This window comes from Diabrotica virgifera, chromosome 9 (genome assembly GCF_917563875.1).
Source record: "Diabrotica virgifera virgifera chromosome 9, PGI_DIABVI_V3a".
In the NCBI taxonomy this organism is placed as follows: domain Eukaryota; kingdom Metazoa; phylum Arthropoda; class Insecta; order Coleoptera; family Chrysomelidae; genus Diabrotica; species Diabrotica virgifera.
In genome coordinates, this window is record NC_065451.1 from 146,324,743 (window position 1) to 146,344,296 (window position 19,554).

Here is a 19,554-nt window from a genome sequence, read left to right on the forward strand (position 1 = left end):
TTAAAATAAGTTTCGTCTGGTAGCCGAAAAACCCATCCTTCTGTCTTTGAATCAGTCTTGAACGGAAGAGGCATAATGACTCATGCATTTCGGTTATGGCAATGTCATTTCCCTGAGACTCTTTTATTAATGTACCAAAAGCACTCATCACATTATAAACAAAATTCAAGTAGGCTAGAGTTTTTGTTTCCTCTGCTTCAGAACCAAAAATTTTTTCAATGGCTTTCGCACATGATTCTTTTTTATCAAAGTAGCTTTTCAAAGCAGGCCAAACCTTGATTATTCTCTCAACAGCAGGACAGAGCGACAAAAATCTTGTATTTACGTGACGTAATAACTCGACCCACTCCATTTCCGTAGTTTCAAATATCTCCATCAATTCCGCACGACGTTTAGCTGAATGTGAGAAATGGCCATATATTTTTAAGATGATAGCTTCTACATCGATGTCTAATCTATCACATGCAAATTTGCTCATGTTATGCAAGATGTGAACTGAACAGTTAGCTTTTAATATTTTTTCGTTTTTGGAATGAAGATTAGTGAAAACAGAATGCTTTGAACCAAAGTTTACATTTGCATTGTCTGCACCATATGATGTTACTTGCGATAATTTTAAGTTATGTTTATCCAGTGTTTCACAAAGTACCTTTGTTATTTGGTCGGCAGTTTCGTCATTACTCTCCACAAAATCTATTAATTTGTTTTGTATTCCTTTGTCAAAACTGAAATATCGCACACATATTGGAAACATTTTCCGGTTTCCTTTATTGCTGGCATCCGTAGAAATCGAAAAAAATAAATCTTCTTTTAAATTTTGAACTACGTCCTTCAAAGCTTCTTTTGCCAATACTTCACAAACTATTGCTTCGCTCTTTGTCCTACCACATTTAACATTCTTAGCTATCTTAGAATCGGCGTACATGAGAGGTAATAACTTTTGAAAACAATCCAGACTATTGTAGCTTAACGAATGTTTAACGGTGTGATATACAGAAGTAATTTCTGCAGCTGACGTTTTGTATATAATATCATCGCGATCACGATCAGATGTTGAAGTACCCGGTGCCTGGAAATAGCTAGTTAAGTTTCTTGCAGCACGAGAACTAGTGATCTTCAAGTGACTATTTGTTTTGGAATGCTTCACTACGTCGTTTAATCCGCCATGTGAAATAGTAAACTCTTTTTTACACAGTGTACAGTAAGCTTTATACTCACCCGACGCCACAGAACGCAACCAATTGTGATCATTCTGCCAATTTGAACTGTATTTGGTGAGGCGATGTTTTCCTAGTTTGATTTTCTTCTTGGGTGTAATGTCTTCCGGTTTCGAGCAATCCGAAACATCACTATCGGTTTCATAAGTTTCATTCATCTTTCGTAAAAAAACTGGAACTTTTGTTTTCTTATTGCAATTACACTAAATTTCGCACCTAACGCAACTCACTACCTCACTGATTTCAAGCTCGAAAACAAATGGTATTCGTTTTTCTTTCGTAAGTAATCACAGCTACTCGCTTACGATTCAAATAAGAACAAGAAAAGAGCAGAAGAGAAAGAGAAGATGTTAGCAGTCGCACGCACCGATTGCGTGAGGCACAGAGGCACCCTCTCTCTCGCCCGCGCTTATATTCATTATGCGCTGGACAGGCGGCCGGTCCACACTTGTTTGTGCCAACCGCTGCGCTTTCTCAGTACGCTGCACGCAGGGTCGAATTATTCCCAAAAAGCGGGATTGAGCCTGTCCCGCGCGGGACATTTAATTTTGAGTTAAAAATCGGGACGTCCCGCGAAAAGCGGGACGTCTGGCAACGCTGATAAAATACACTTTAATTGTTTGGGTTTACGGTTTGAAACAATTTTCGGAAACAATTTTTTCATGGGCGTTAAAATTTGCTAAACCTGAAAATTGCTTTGAACATTCACTTCATTTGTAACGATAAACTTATCTTTGATTAAAATTTACATTTTTTCTAAAACAAATAATTTTTTTTTATTGAATTAACGTGTCTCGATTACAATGATCATTGACACAGGTACAGTTATACATTAGTGAACAATACATAAATACAATAAATACATAGATTCGAGTGATTTACATTACATGAACATTTATATTTTATTGAAAATATTTATATTTCATAGGTAGCTTATGGTTTGGAGAATATCAGTTGGCGAGTTTAGTGCTTCATTCAGGCTACTCTCGAGTCCATGAAATCGTCGTGCATGTTGATATTTTGGACAATCGATTAGGATATGTTTCACTGACAGCTGACATTGGCAATGTTGGCACATAGGAGGGTCTTCAGAAGCCATTAAACATCCGTGGGTTAGTCTGGTATGCCCAATTCTCAGTCTTCTAAGTACTACGGTTGATTTTCTGCAGATATTCGGCGGTGTAAATGTACCAATATTCGGTTGAATTTCTTTCAGTTTCGAAAGCAGCCTATTCCAATGGGTTTGCCAGCAGTTGCCTGTTAAATGTTTAAAATGACATTTTAGATCTTTGTCTATTTGGATACATTCAGGATCACTGGTTGATGATAGTGCTGATGTGGCTGCGGCGTCTGCTCTTTCATTTTCTTGAATACCTACATGGGAGGATACCCAGATTATTGTTGGAGTGACTCCTTGAGAGGTCAGTAAGTTAATTGAGTCATGGATGGCTTTAACAATTGGATGTCTTGTGAAAATATTTTTATCGAATTGATAGATGCTAAGGAGTCAGTGCAAATTGCTAGAGATGTGTAATTATGTGACAAAGAGTTTATTGCGTGAAGTATTCCTACTAATTCAGCTGTATGAATGCTGCAAAATGATGGGAGGGTCGATGTTTTGATGATTTCTGTTGACGTTGTAACTGCACAACTAACTCTGTCATTATTCTTGGAGCCATCAGTGTAGATTATTAGGTCAGAGTGTAATTGGCTAACAATATTTAGGAACATGTGTTGGAGAGTTAACGGATGAGTTTCATGTTTGGGATATATGTAAGGAGGAACGGATTAGATCTTATTGGGGGAAGTAGCTGTCAAGTCTATATTTTGTAAAAGCGGTGAGAGTAGCTGTCGAATCGTGGGTAGTTTGCCCGGAGTAAGACCAATATTTTCTTGGGGTTTAGCTATCAAAGAATATACTAAATTACTGGGAGTGGCTGATATCCTAGCAGCGTAGTTAAGTAGTAGCTGCTGGCGTCTGACCCAATGTGGAGCTTCATTAGCTTCAACGTGTAAACTATCTGAGGGACTGGATCTGAATGCTCCCAAGCATAGCCTCAGAGCACTGTTGTGTATCGGATTCAACTTCTTTAAATCAGATTTTGATGCAGTCATGTACAAAAAACAACCATAATCTAACCTGGAACGAATCAGGGATCTGTATATTATCAGCATCATTTTCTCTTCTGCTCCCCATTGATGATGTGCAAGTGTTTTCAAGATGTTTAGTTTATCAGCACAGTTGTCCTTTAGATTTTTTAAGTGTATTTTCCAGTTTAACTTCTGATCGAATACTAGCCCCAAGATTTTATGATGATTTACTGTGGGTAAAGCAACATCGTTTAGATATATTTCCGGGTTATGAGCACTTGATTGCTTTCTGGTAAATCTTAGTATTTTAGATTTTGAGTTGAAAAGTTTGATGCCATGTTGTGTGGACCAGGAATATACGTTGTTTACAATATTTTGAATAAGATTTGATGTACTGGATAGGCTTGCTCCACTACAGTAAATAAGTAGATCAGCGTACAGTAGAGCTTTTACCGGTTGATTAACTTCTGCAATATCATTAATTGTTAAGTTGAACAGAGTTGGACTTAAAACAGAGCCTTGAGGTACACCATTGAGTTGTTCGAGAACATGCTACTCACTTCCATTTATTCTAACTTTAAATTTACGGTGATTTAAAAAGTTATCTATGAATGCGTAAATATTGCCTGTAATATTATTATCGATGAGTTTCTGTAATATTACATTCTTTGGAATATTGTCGAAGGCGCTTTGTAACAGAAAGAAGATGATTTTCTGTTGGAGTGAATGAAAAGAGAGTGGTAAACTCCAACAGAAGTAGGAAAAAGGAGATCTACTTAATGGAGCCAAAGGAACAACAATGTGGCTTCTGCGTTGAAGAAGCTGAAGTCTCAAATACTACTTTGCAGTAGTACTTGTATGGAAAGATGCTAAGACGAAGAGTATAGAATTGATATAGGACTGAAGATGAAAATTATGAATAGATAGATGTAACTTGAATAACTAGCTCAATATGCTAGAGAATGGCCACTTGACACTCAAGGAAGGATTCGGCCAATTTGCACGGCTATTTCTGGCTGGACAATAAATTAAAGTAAATGACAATGATGGCTAGAAAAGAAGATATTAAGACAATGTTCACAAAGTAGATAGGGTAAATATAATAATATAATGAAAATAGAATAAATTTTTGGGCGCCAGAAGAAGGATAACTGGGTTAACCCTCTTCCAGGTATTCTACGCTGATATAGAGTATATTAAATTTGTAATAAAAGTATATTAAATCTACAAATATAAAGGAGTAATATGAGAAAAAAAAATATGCACAATAAATATATATTTATTAAATTTAACTACTAGATGTTCACAATCTCCGAGTTAAGACAAGTAACTAGTCTGTGACTCTAACATGACAAAAAAAATGATACTAGTGAAAGTCAATTACAAAATTATCACACAAATGTGATCTAAGAATAATCTTAATAAGGTTAGAAAATCTGAATAAGGGTACCTCTAATACAGAAAATACAACTTACACCTAGGTTAGTAGAACCTTCACCAAATAATAATTGTACGTTTATAATACGTTCACCTTAATTAAATATTACCTGATACGATAAATAATATATAAGTAACTCAAGGTGAGTTAGACAGGCACAAGCCTTTACCTAATAAATAAATCTACGGTTGGATATAACAGATCCTTTTTATAACTCGTAGTTTACAATAATGACTCAACAAGTGAAACCAAACTCTATTCTGAGGGAATAGAGCCCAGAAGTGTATATGAATTTAATAAGTTAAAGTTAAATAAAGTTAATAATTGAAATTTTGAATAATATTTGAAGTTAATTTGAAGAACTTAATTTAAAGTAGACTAAAATAATGAAATAAGTTTAAATTTGTTATATAGAAATAGAAACCAGCATAAATATAATCAAACTAAGAGTACCAACAATTTTTGTAGGGGAAAATATACACTACTATAAATACTACCTGATATTATAAATAATATATAAATAACTCAATGTGAGTTGGACAGGCACAAGCCTTTATCTACTAAATAATTCTACGGTTGGATACAACAGATCCTTTTTCTAACTCGTAGATTATAATAATGACACAACAAGTGAAACCAAACTCTATTCTGAGGGAATAGAGCCCAGAAGTTTATATGAATTTAATTTAAAGTTAAATAATGTGAATGATTGAAATTTTTACTAATAGTTGAAGTTAACTTGAAGAATTTACTTTAAAGTAGACTAAAATAATGTTAAATTGTTATATAGAAAGGAAAACCAGCATAAAAATAATCAAAATAAGAGTACCAACAACTTTTGCAGGGGAAAATATCTGAGCTCAGAGATCTTTACCTTAGGGATTATGCAGTATGGGGAACGCTATCAATTAAATATTATGTTAAAAAAAATACTATAAAAATATGAAGCAGGAAAAATTTGTGTGCAATTAAACTATAAAAAAAAATATGTCCTGAATATCACAAAAAACAGTCTGTCTTTACTAAAAACGCACCAAATGTCCCCAAACAAACCCCTTTTACACAATCGTCTGGCTGATGTAATGAGCACCCAGTGGTGCTAACTTTCGCTTGCAGCGGTCCTGCTGGAGGTACAGGAAGGCTGGTGGAAACAGCTGGAGGTACTTAAAGGAAGAACAACTGGAAATGATCCAGGCTGGTTGTCCAGTGATTGTTGCTCGAGGAGTGGTCTGTCCCTGGTGGTGTTAGGTGGTTTTTGTTTTTTAAGATTTCATAGTAGATGCTGAAAACACAGTATGGTGTTACTACCAATCTACCAATGTCAAAAAAAAGAAGCAAGAAATACGAGGAGGTGTTTTTATTCCTATGGGAATAAGAAGAAATAGGTCATTAAGTCCAAAAACTTGAATGACTAGACAGTTCGACTCTTCATCAAGTTGTTATCGGATGACCTTGGTCAAATAACACATGTAATTTTCGATTTGAATACAAGATATCATTACTGTGAAATAATATTTCATTAATATACAGGTATACAGACATATTATATTAGGCTGAAATAGTATGACTATGCAATGGATACTTATTTAATCATCTTTCAAAAGATAGGAGATCTGAACTTGAAAGGAGTATAAAAAAATTAATTTAAATGAGCTCTATTTTCCAAGTAAAAGCAAAATCCACAAAGAATACATCATTTTCTCAAGATGAGTTTGATCGAACCATGAAAATAGCCTACATAAAATTTAATTAGCAAATTAGTCAAGGACATTCAACATGGCTGAATAAAAGTAATAATTGTTTTTTTATTTACCGGGGTGGAACTCCATTATGCGGTACAATTCTTCAAATTCACTGTTCACTGATCCTGGATGACTACAATATAACTATTTAATAACTTTGGAACTTAGAATTATAGGTAAATCTTAGTTCAATAACCCCGCATCTACGTAGACTCACTCCTCAAAGCACAATGGCGTGTTCAGTTCAACGGCCCAAGAACCTCGTGGCAATTCTCAAAATCCCTAGCTGTCAAAGTGGGGAAACCAATGTTGCCACGTTTAAATGTGACGTCAGCAAGCATTTTAAAATTCTGTGATGGGTTTTAGTTGTATTTTAATAAACATTGAAAGAAAATAATTCTGAGAATAATTAAATAATATTTTCGATAATTAATAATATCTTCCCATCAATAATCGATTCTATAAGGGGCGGAACGTCACAGCTTTCAATATCAAAGGCTGCCACAACTGTATCATGTTTCTTATTGAAATTCTCGGTTATATGATTTTGTAGTAATACTAAGTTGTCCATTGCGCTTCGTTGTGGTCTGAATCTCGATTGAACCGAGCCAATTATGTTATGCTTTTCAGAAAACAAGATAAGTCTATTATTGATTAATTTTTCCATAATTTCCACATGCAACAAGTTAATGAGATGGGTCTATAAGAGGATGGCTCTATGGTAGGTTTGTCGGGTTTTTTTAATTGGAATAATGATTGATTGTCTCCATAGGTTAGGAAACTTTTCGTTGATCCAAAGAGAATTGGAAAATGAAAGTAATTTTGTAAGTCCATTGATAGCTAAATTTTTGAGGAATATGGATGATATATTGTCAGTTCCTGCCGCAGAATTTTTTAGCGTGGATATTGCAAAAGTAAGCTCTTGAAAGGTGAAAGGTGAATTTAAAGCGTGAAGGTCATCTGACAAATCTGTGGTAGAAGAAGTATCTTTATGGGGAATTAGAGTATTTTTGTAGTGGTCATTTTTGCTTTTATTATGAAAATGAGTTGCCATGATGTTAGCAATTTGGTCATCTTCCGTTACTGTTGAATTATGAAAATTAAGGGCTGAAATTGACAAGTGTGTTGTTTTCCCGTGCATTTGTTTGATTTTCTTCCAAACTTGACCGGAGGGAGCGTCAACAAATATGGAGGATATACAGGGTGTCCAGAAACTCTACCGACAAACGAAGACAGGAGATTCCTCAGATAATTTTAAGACAATTTAACCCAATTCACCTAGTCCGAAAATGCTTCTTAAGGGAGCTAGAGCTCTTTGAAGATGGCGTCATGAAATTAGTTCTTCTTAAATACCTCCAGAACGCTTCTATTTAGAAAAACGAAAATTGGTATGCATATTTACTTTTCAGAGATGAATCGATTCCATCCATTGCAAATTTCTAGTACCGGTCATAGGCGTGCGTTTAGGGTAGAGCAACGGGTATTTTATCGCATAACTTTTTTGTCCTTAACTTTTATGCATTTTTGACACCGGATTATTAAATTGTGAGGAATTCTAGTACTAAAAGGTACTCTTGATTTAAGTCGGTAGGACACACCGTTTTCTAGAAAAATCGATTTGAAAGTTTTTCGTTTTTGGAATTTGAAAAAAAATTGAAAGAACTTTTCAACAAAAAACGAAGTATTTTACCAACATAAAGTAAGAGTAACTTTTAGTACTCCAATACCTCATAATTTAATAATCTAGTGTCAAAAATACTCAAAAATTCAAGACAAAAAAGTTATGCTATAAAATAACTGTTGACCTACCCAAAACGGACGCCTATGACCAGTACTAGAAATTCGCAATTAATGAAATCGATTTATCTATGGAATATAAATAAATGTACCAGTTTTCGCCTTTCTAAACATTTTTTTTTTAATTTTTTTTTTAATTTTAAAAGCGAAAAGTTTTCAAATCGATTTTTCTAGAAAACGGTGTGTCCTATCGATTTAAAACAAGAGTACCTTTTAGTGCTAAAATACTTCTTAATTTAATAATCCAGTATCAGAAATTCATAAAAGTTAAAGATAAAAAAAGTTAAAGATAAAATAACCATTGTCCTACCCAAAACGGACGCCTATGTTTTTCTAAATAGAAGCGTTCTGGAGGTATTTAAGAAAAACTAATTACAAGACGCCATCTTCAAAGAGCTCTAGCTCCCTTAGGAAGCATTTTCGGACTAAGTGAATTGTGTTAAATTATCTTAAAATTATCTGAAGAATCTCCTGTCTTCGTTTGTCGGTAGAGTTTCTGGACACCCTGTATATTTATTCCAACAGTCTTTGTTACTTTGTTTTATGACTCGTCGCGCTATAGCTTTTAGTTGTTTGAATTTATCAGGTTTGCCTCGGTTCTGGTTCTACGATATTTATTTAATGCCGTTTTGCTTTCTCGGATAGCGTTCTTACATTCAGTATTCCACCAGGGTACAGTTTTTCGAGAAGCCGATATTGTGCATGTTCCAATGTGTGTTTCATCGGCTAGGGAGATTAAACTCACGAAGGAGTCTAGTGCTGTATCAGGATCTTCTGACAGTTGTAGCTGGTTGATCTTGTTTTCAATGCAGCCTAAAAAATTTTTCCAGTTAGGTTGATATAATTTCCATCTTGAAATTTTTGCTCTGGGTTTGCTAATAGAATTAGAAATCAAGATATGAAAGTGGTTACTATCATACAGGCAATCCATTGTGGCCCAAGTTATAAGTGGTGTTAACCTTGGATCACATAAGCTGAGATCAATTGGGGAGAAAGTACCACTAGAAATGTTGAAGTGTGTTTTGGATCCAGTATTCAAGATGCAGATGTTCGAGGGGTTTAGAACATTTTCAACGACTTTTCCTCTACCAAATGTTTTTTCCGATCCCCAAAGTGAATTATGGGCATTAAAATCACCTACTAAAATAAAGGGGGCTGGAAGTTGATTAATTAAATTTGTTCAGATTCAGTAAGATTGTGGGAAGGTGGTATGTAAATGCTACAGATAGTAATTATATTTGGGCACCAAAGAGTAACCGCAATGGCTTCTAGTGTGGTAGTTAAGTGTACTTCTTGACAATAGTAATCTTTAGAAATATATATCGAAGTGCCTCCGCTAGCTCTAATGTAATTTGTTCTTAAAAAGTGGTGTGCTTCAAAACCATTAAGATAACCCTTGTCCGTTTGCTTGAAGTTTGTTTCTTATAGGCAGATAATGTCAGCATTCGTGTCCATAATTAATTGTTGAATACGTTGTAGACGGGGGTAAAACCAGTCGCAGTTCCATTGGATTAAATTGAAAATGAATAATTTATATTTCTGATGTGGGTGGACCTTTAGAGAAATGGTCTTCTTCTAAATTGTCCTGTGAGGATACCGAGATTATGCTTTCTACGTCAGAATTACTTGAGCCTAGTTCCATTTTAATTTTTTTAATAATTCTAGTGAGTCGATTTTTGAGAGATCTATCTGTTAGTGATTTGTGGATCTTGGAAATATCAGAGACGAGATCTTCTATATTTTTTGTCAACAGAAGTGCTTCACTCAGTGGGCTGGATTTACCGTAACAATTCTCTAAGAAAGCTATGAAGTTATCGACCGGTAACATAAAATAATCTTTTTGGTAGGGCTCTCTGATTGCAATCTTGGATTCCAAAGATATTTTGCAGTCATCGTAAATTGAAGAGTCCCTTTTGAGTTTTTTTTTGGGTTGAGTTGCTTTTCTTGTGGCTTGCTCTGGTATGATAAACTCTGAATTAGTTGGTTGTTGTATTTCTGACGAGTCCGTTGACTTTGGTTTCTTTGCACCTTTTGAATCTATATCAATTTTTTGCGTGCCATTGGGATTTTCCGAATATGGTCTTGTGGAGCTACCGGTGGTGTGTTTAGACTTGCAACTTGGGATATTGCAGAAGAAAGGGAAGGTGTTTTGTTCGAATTTTCTGATTGATTAGATTCAGGAGTGGGGCAATTTGATGCAGTGTGGCCAGGTTTTTTACATAAAAAGCAAATCATTTTATCTGCGGATAAAAAGATTCTATGATCAAAATTGTCAAATGGAATAATCAGGGATGTTTCAACTTCAGGATTATCATAGGATGGCACAAAATATACTTGCCTACGGAAGGACAAAATATGGTTGTATTCATCTCCGGGAATACCAGCTCGTAGAAATGATATTGGAGAAACTAGCTGAAGTCCTATATTTTTCAGGACGGTCTCTAACATTTCATGTGGTACTGAGGGACATATATTAGATATGATCAGTCGTTTTGCTGGTGTGACTAATTTTCTTACTGTCAGGATATGGCTTCCGATGTTAATAGTAGGGTTTGTGGAAATAAGCTGCTCAACTAGGTCGATTTTGATTAAATAAATACATATTCTGCTGTTTGAGATCCTTGAGGCGAAGCATATATTCCTTGGTCCGATAATGTCTCCTGTGAATTTAACGTAGTCATATAACTTTACGTCTTCTTCAGAGTGCATCACTACGGCTTGCTGTTTGCTGAGGAAGGATATTTTCGGTGGTATGTTTTTCTTTACTGCTGCTGTGTACGAAGTGGAAGGCTGTGAGGTGTTTGTCATTGTGGTGGTATCTTCGGTTGGTGAACTCATATTTTTTTATTTAGGGTGCCCTCGTAGTCAAAAGCAACCCTGGATATGATCTTTTATTTTTAGCTTCTATTTGTATATATTACGTTCAGCAACCAGTAATTACTCATCGTAATTCTGGCTGTCTGTCGACAGCTGATTAGTTGTTCCAATAATAGGTTTGTTGTGATTATTGATAAGAGGAGCAAACAGTTGTTTAATAAATATGGTGTTGCTAATGTTTATATTTAGTGCCAGTAAGTGCAGTAAAAACTAAAATTAAACACAAAACTAAAAACTCACCGAAATATCACCAGCAGATGCACAACACAATAAATTCACTCCACTGTGACTCCTATCAATTAACATCAACTTTTTCTCCACCAAAACTGCAAAATATTACAGAGGTCGTCCAATGCGAAATAACTCGTTCTAGCTCGATTAGGCCAGTCAAAAATAAATTATTGCAATAGTAGTACTATATGAAATTTCTAATATGAAATATCTATGGTCATTCCATCTCAAATCACTCAGACAAAAACTTGAGGATCTCCGATTTGTCTGAAACTTGGTGTAAAGCTTCTGCGTAACATAAAATTAAGACATTTAAGTCCGAACGGTCGTTTTTTCCTAGTGCGTTTTAAATATCATTTATCTACTCTATGTCATATGAGTGGCTCCGAGGCAAAGGTGACTAAGCCACAAAGTGGAGTTTTTGAGATAAATCATCTCAAAGTTAACTTGAAATGAAAAATACAATTTTTATGATAAAAAAAGTAACACTTTTTTTTTAAGGAAAAGCTAATGTCTTAAAAACACATTCAAGAAAAAATCTCACTAAGTTTTATTGTTCTAATTATGTGATCAAAAAGTGTAGGCACATTTGCCGTTACAAAAAATATATTTCTAGAGTAAATTGTGTGTTTAGGCACATTTACCATAAAGAAAACTAAAATAGTAAATTGCCCAAAACAAAACTTAAGATATACTGAAAACAAATGTCCAACTTATTAGCTAAAAACATATTTTAGCGCGTATTTTTAATTTTCATGTATAACTGCTTCTTCTAAGCCCTCATATAATGCTTCGGAACTATCTTTCAATCCAGAATAAAAGCTGTGGAACTCAGGCGGAATAAACTTAAGTAGGTCCATTAAATCCTTTTTCTTTTCTTTTGTTATTGCTGCTCCATTTGGATACAGAACATCTAGGTTGTGCATTACTGTAGATGATGATGGGCGGCCTTTGGTTTTCTTGCTTAAATCAACCTCATGAAACAAACCCATATCCTGTGCTGTATATTTTAGATACATTTTTTTGGTTCATTTGAAGATACCTTATCTGTTGGATTTTAAGCCATTCAACTTTTTCGCCAGTTATAGTAACTTTTCTATTTGTTATCTTATTCGCAAGGGTCTTGCTACTAAAAAACTCTAGTGAGTTCATTATTTTGACCTGGAATTTTGGATTTCTTTTTTTGGCCGATTGAATTATGGAAACCCAATCATTGGGATCAAAAATTCGATCATGGTGTTTTCTCTCCTTTTCAATCAACCCAAAATCTTGATCGCATGTGTTAAAACTATGTCCAGATACAAAAAATCTGTGTTCTATAACTTTTAGTAACGATTTACACTTTTGAAGGTAATTGCTTAATATTAAAGCCACCTCTATATTCCGATTCTGGCCCCCGCAAGCATCACTGTACAAAATCAGATATTCGGTTGGGTCAGGTAAGTGCGTCTCAAGATGCTTTATTAAACATGAGGCTATCTCTTGAGCTCCTCGGGATGCCACATTTTCAGGCCAGACATACATGTGTCCTGTTTCTGTGACTTCATCATGGATGCCCAAACTATACGTCCATAGTTGTCTCTTATAATAAACTACACCTGTACTTAGCTCAGGAGTAGGAAGCGTTTTCTGAAGATCAAAGACTAAAACTGATATTTTTTGCTGTGATTCTTTTGCTTTAATTATATTCTGCCTCTAATTATATTCTTTAACTGCTTCTGCGTTTCTTTAGTTTTATTTATTTTATTTAGCGTATGGACTTTCTCAGTACGATAAATACACAAATATAATATATATTATTCAAACACTAAAACAATGAATGAATCTAAATATTAATGTCCAATTTGCATAGCCATTCAATTGCATCTGGGGAGCATTCCACAAAGTCCTGGAGGTTTCCACGGTAGGCACGATTTAGGCAATCTGAAATAAAATGACTTATGGTCTGTCTAGGCGATCCACAATCGCACTGTGGACTTTCTGCACGACCCCATTTGAACAGAGAATCAGCACATTTACCATGTCCGGTACGTATACGATTAAGCCTCGCCCAGGTGGGCCGGGGCAGACCCGATCCGATGAAACCCTGGGTTGGGGTGGATATCTGAATATAGTCTGCTGCTATTGTTGGCATCCATCTTGTGGACCATTGCCTTTGTATATCATAGGGACACCAATTGTTCGGGCAGTTCTGATTGGAGGATTTCTAGACCTCAGTCGCTGGTGCTCTTTTGAGATGTCTGGTATGTCTTGATGGATTTGTAATTGTATGTTGGCTACAATTTTCTGATACTCTCTCACTAATGCTGCTTTACGGCGTATATCTGGTGGAGCAATATTGCTCAAAGTAGGCAGCCATCTCACTGGGGTTGATTCTATTGTTCCAGTGATTATTCTCATGGTTTGATTAAGTTGGACATCGATTTTGTTTGTATGTGCACTATTTAACCATACTGGTGCACAATATTCTCCCACTGAAAAAACCAAAGCTAGAGCAGAGGTCCGAAGAGTATCTGCAGAAGCACCCCAAATTGTTCCAGCAAGTTTTGTTATTATATTGTTTCTTGTTCTCAGTTTACCGGCTGCGTTTGTAAGATGGCTTTTGAAGGTGAGTGTTCTATCAAGTGTGACGCCTAGATATTTGGGGTTGTTGTTATGTTTGATAGCTGCATCATTTAGAGTTACATTGAGGGTATCGCCCGCAAGTTGATTCGACAGGTGAAAGAGACAGGTGTCAGTTTCTTTGGTGTAATTCCAATTCAACCTTTGCATCCTGTTTACGCTCTTCTGAACTATCAGATGATTTTATTTCCGTATTAAGACTGTCACACTTTTGACAAATATCTTTAAGTGGTGCATGAAAATGCAAATTAAACTTAGTGTTAAAAAATGGTGCGTTTTCGCACCTTTGGCGCTAAATGGGTTAATATAGTACCCCACTGAGTTCAAAATTAATCAAAGGTAATACCACGAGTGCTCTAAATTTTATCGATAAATTTTTTTGTTTTCACGAAAACTTCTTTATTTGGTAAAATTACGAAAACAAACCGAATGATAAAATCACGAGTGCGAAGGACGAGTGATTTTATCCATTTCGGTTTGTTTGAGTGATTTTACCCTAAATAAAGAAGTTTAAGTATGAAAACGAAAAAATTTATCAAGCAAAAGTGGTATTTGAAAAGATTATTTTGTGAACCAATATGTATTATTAGTAAATACGGGCATCTGTGAAATATTTTTAAGACAACTAGGATCAATGTCTTAAGTAGGTTATAGATAAATTATTTTATATTTTTAAATTTAGGGTACCTTAAGTTTTATCAGGGAAGAGACTGTTTTATCAAGGAAGAGGCTGTTTTATCAGTATTACACTCGATGATTGGCTAGAACGACGCGTGGTGATTGTCTGAAAAAGCAAAAACGTCAGAATTTGACAGGTGAAAAAAATAATCACATAAATAGTCATTTAAAATTAATCACTTAAATCGTTTTTTACTTTTTATTTCACTAATTACCATAAATAAACTAGTCCCGGCCGATAGCCGAGACCGGCAGAAAAACTTGGAACGTGAATCTCGAGAGCGATATGGTTTGTGTTTACTGCTCGGAATCCAAATACACAATATATCTACATCTATTAAAATAAAAAATATCACTTCACTTCCTCTAAAAGTGTTTTTGTTCAGACTTCTACACATAATTTACCCCTACCCGATTTCATTTTTAAGTCAGTTACTTTCAAACAGAATATCTATACTAAATTTACAATCAAGATGCAGTAGAAATAAACAAACAAAGACACGTTAAATGCTACTAGGAGCACCCCCGAATCATAATTTACAATGTATATACATGGTAAATCCCAAATCATGATTTCCAAAGTTTATACATTGTAAATTATGATTCGGGAGTGCTCCTAGAAGTTTTTGATGTGTCTTAGTTTGTTTATTTCTACTGCCTCTCGATTGTAAATTTGGTATAGATATTGATTTTGTTTATGTATTTACTTTTGAACTATGATTTTCATAGAATGTGCTTACTACACATTATACACCGTATATTATTAACCAAAACATTGAATGAGATAATAAACACAATGTAATCAATATCCAAATTACAAATTAAATTAATCATTTACATGATATTCTTTTTTCATGACTCGGTCAGTCTTTTCACTAGTGAACATTTCACTGATAACTGGATAAATCCACAAATGTATCTAATCAGTTAAGTCAAATGTTTTGGTTAGGCACACACCGATCTAAACCAGATAAAAGGACTTGATTGATTGATAAGTTCATCTCTAAAATGAATAAAAAGTATGAAAAGGATCACTATTTGATATGAAACCACGGGTATAACCTTTGACTTGTCTGTTTTTTGATTTGGTCACTGTCAAACTTCTTTTGATGTCCAGGGGGAGATCATTTGAATGTCGCAGACACACAAACCACTGAAGCGGTTTTTTAAGATGTTCTTCTAACAGCCGTATTACATCACCCTTAACGCCAGTATTTACGACTGTTTCGTCACATAGAATAGCTGGATTTGATACTTTCTGATATACCAGACAGCGGATACCCATATCCGAAATATTTGCACCTTGGATCATGCACAAATGTTGTGTTCTTCCACGATCGATTGACCATAAAACTTGGTACTGTTTTTTACTTGAGCTAAAGTTTTGTCTTTGCGTCGGTAACTTTCTCCTTTTACCGTTGTTCTCTCTGATTTTATTTGTTTTTGTTTTACCTATCAATCGAGCCTATCTCCATTTTTCTGGGATCTCTTTGATTTAATACAAATTCGCGCTCATCCAGAGCCACTTTTTGAGATTTGCTACAAAGACAATTAATTAGAGTGTCACATTTGCATGATGCAAGATCGAAACGTGTAGTTTTACTTTTGTACTTAAAGCATTGAATTTTATTCTTGTAAAATTCACTGTTTTGCCTGTTCTTAAATGGTTTCATAAATTTCATATATTTGTCATGATAGGCTTTTCAAAGCTGAATAATTCTTGTATGTTAAATATTGGAATTAAAGCCTTTTTCCATATTTCCTCCAATTTAATTGCAACCTGTTCGACAATACCAGAAAATTCTGGCTCTTTCTTGCTGAGTTTTTTTATCCTCTTGCAACCACAAAATTTCATCGCTTGTTTGTATTTCGGTAAAACATTTTCAGGTATATTTGGTGGTTGCCCAAAAATGGGGCAGTCCACAGCACATCTTGATTTTATTCTCCATGGTCCTGGTTTATCTATTTAAAAAATATTTAATTTACAAACAACAATAATAACAAAGTAAGGCATCGCAACAAACATAAGTGAAAATTACACGTTCGGACTCACGAAGCGAGACATTTCAAAGTGATTGGGGAGACTGAAAAAACAAATAAAACTTTAAATATCGTTTAAATTTGTAAGTGACAACATTTTAAGTTTTCTTTAATTGATCTTAGATCGAGTTAGCACATATTTTATTCCAAATAATATAAATTGAAATTTCCATAAAAATCAGATATTTAATAAAATTCAAGGTTAGGGGGGGATGGGGACAGAAAATTCGCTTAGAAAAAAATTAAAAATACTAATATGCTGAAAACTAACACTAGCAACTTTTTCACGCTATTAGATATACCATTTCCAACTTTTATTTTTTCGATGCATATTGAGAGTGTGAAAACACAAGATTGGCCAGAATTGCCTTGAGCCTTGATAATGTACCTTTCATCAAGGATCTAGGTGTCACTTTGGATGCAACTCTACAACTTTCCGATCACTTAAATAATGTAGTCAACAAGGCATTTCAGATTTTGGCTTTATCAAAAGAAGCACACATGATTTTACTGGGATTACTGTCTTAAAAACTATTGCTCTCTTGTCCGTTCCCATCTTGAGTATGCGTTCTGCATATGATCACCTTTTTATGGTGTGCATATTGAAACCTTGTGTCATGTTGAACATAAATTTACTTGCTATATTAAACAGGGCACAAATTTATGTCATAAAAAGATAGATCTTATTACTTTTTACAATATTATGCATGGTAGAGATGCTGCTTCTTCTTTGCTCAATAAAATTAATATAATATGTTCCATCTAGAAATCTAAAAGTACCAGATCTATATAGTTTTAATTACCCTATACATCGCATTAACTATGGATTCAACAACTTCATCTCAAGAACAGGCAGAATAACCAATCAATATGATAACATAGATTTCTTTGCAACCTTTGAAATTCAGGTTTTGTGTACTCTTGGCTTGAGTAATAGATGATATACATAACGTTTTGTATTGTATAATAATACAGATTATCTTTTGTATTGTAACCATAGATATAGATAGTGTTATGAAATTATAGTTTAACATTAATTGTAACCTGGCTTGCCCGTTGTTAAATAAAACAAGGTATTTACTTACCCTCAGAAAAATCACAGCTGCAGAAGCTGCTTCGAAGTTCCCGGGATTTTAACATTTCCTTCTGTGTTTATTTTAGAAGCGGTGTGCTTCATTCATACACACCTACATGTCTTTCTAGCAAGACCTAATCATGACTTCTTCTTAACGTGCCCTATCAAGTCCCCTTGACGTTGGCGATTAACATGGCGAAACTGTCTCTGTCTCGAGCTATTCTAAATAGGTGTTCTGCTTTCTTTATTCCTGTCCACTCCCGGATATTCTTCAACCAAGAGGCCTGCTTTCTACCAATTCCTCTGCGTCCTTCATGATCCTCCAATCATGACTACTCCACCACAAATTCTACCTTTGATGTCTATTTACCTATCCAGTGCACTGAGTCAGTAAAAAATCTATATTAATTCTGTAAAAAGACTATACAAACTTTACAACTTTTCTTTACAACAATGACAAAAGTCTGTTTATCTGCGAGACCATGTTATTCAGTAGAAGAGTTTCTTAATGAATAACTAAGAAATTACAGTACCATTAGGTACAAGCAGTTTTTTAATCCATATTTATTTTTATCCAAGGTTGATTACGCAGTTTATTTAAAATTGTCAATTGATTGTTTTGCCATATTTCATTATTTTTTATTTATATTGACGATTTATGTAATTTGAATAAATTATATAGTATTGTTTTTTTTTAATTAATTGTAAGCTTTGTCTATAAAATTGTAGAATTTTCAATGACAATAAAGTATATGTCTATTCTATTCTATAATATGGCAAACATCTGTACATTTGCAGGTAAAATGAAGTACAACTGAAATGGGAGTTTTAAAATCAATCTAGTTAATAACATCATAACATTTTATTACAAAAATTAATCCCGGAGGATACTACACCAAAATCACAATAAATATGCACTAGATATAAACAAACCAAGATATGTTGAATGATACGAGGAGCACTTCCGAATCATGATTTACAATGTATAAACTTTGTAAATTTTCATTTGGGATTTACAATCTGTATACATTGTAAATCATGATTTGGTAGTGCTCCTTGTAACATTTAATGTGTCTTTGTTTATTGCTAGTGCATCTTTATTGCGATTTTAATATAGATGCTATTTATTGTTTTTACAATTTTGTGCATTACATTTACAATTTTTTGCAATGAGAGTCTCAAGTGACGTCGCTATTCTACCTGTATTATTTCTTATGCCTCTTAATACATTTACTGATTCTCTACTTAATTCTAATAAACTAGATGAGGCAGGAACATTCACATGTATCCTACCTTTCGATTTAGCTTTTCCTTTATTACTTCCATATAATTTTCGTTTAGCTCCTCTCTTTCCTATTTCTGGTGACTAGCCATATGAAGTGCTTGGATCGTTTTCGTCCACTTGGTTCTAAAAAAAGCAGGAAAATAATGAATGAGCAGAATGAAAAAGCAAATTTGAACACAAGATTGGCCAGCATTGTCTTAATAATGTGCCTGTCGGTCATCAAGGATCTAGGTGTCACTTTGGATACAACTCTACAACTTTCCGATCACTTAAATAATGTAGTCAACAAGGCATTTCAGATTTTGGCTTTATCAACAGAAGCACACATGATTTTACTGGGATTTCTGTCTTAAAAACTATTGCTCTCTTGTCCGTTCTCATCTTGAGTATGCGTCCTGCGTATGGTCACCTTTTTATGGTGTGCATATTGAAACCTTGTGTCATGTTGAACATAAATTTAC

At 34.4% G+C, this 19,554-nt stretch overlaps 1 long non-coding RNA gene across 1 annotated transcript; it reads right to left on the minus strand.

Annotated features, from left to right (window-relative positions):
* Positions 1–5,683: 5,683 nt before the first annotated feature.
* Positions 5,684–6,957, minus strand: LOC126892712 (uncharacterized). Its single transcript, XR_007700977.1, has 2 exons — positions 6,560–6,957; positions 5,684–6,028 (listed from the first exon to the last, which is right to left on the minus strand). It is a non-coding gene; the product is annotated as an uncharacterized LOC126892712 (long non-coding RNA).
* Between the last annotated feature and the right edge of the window lie 12,597 nt (positions 6,958–19,554).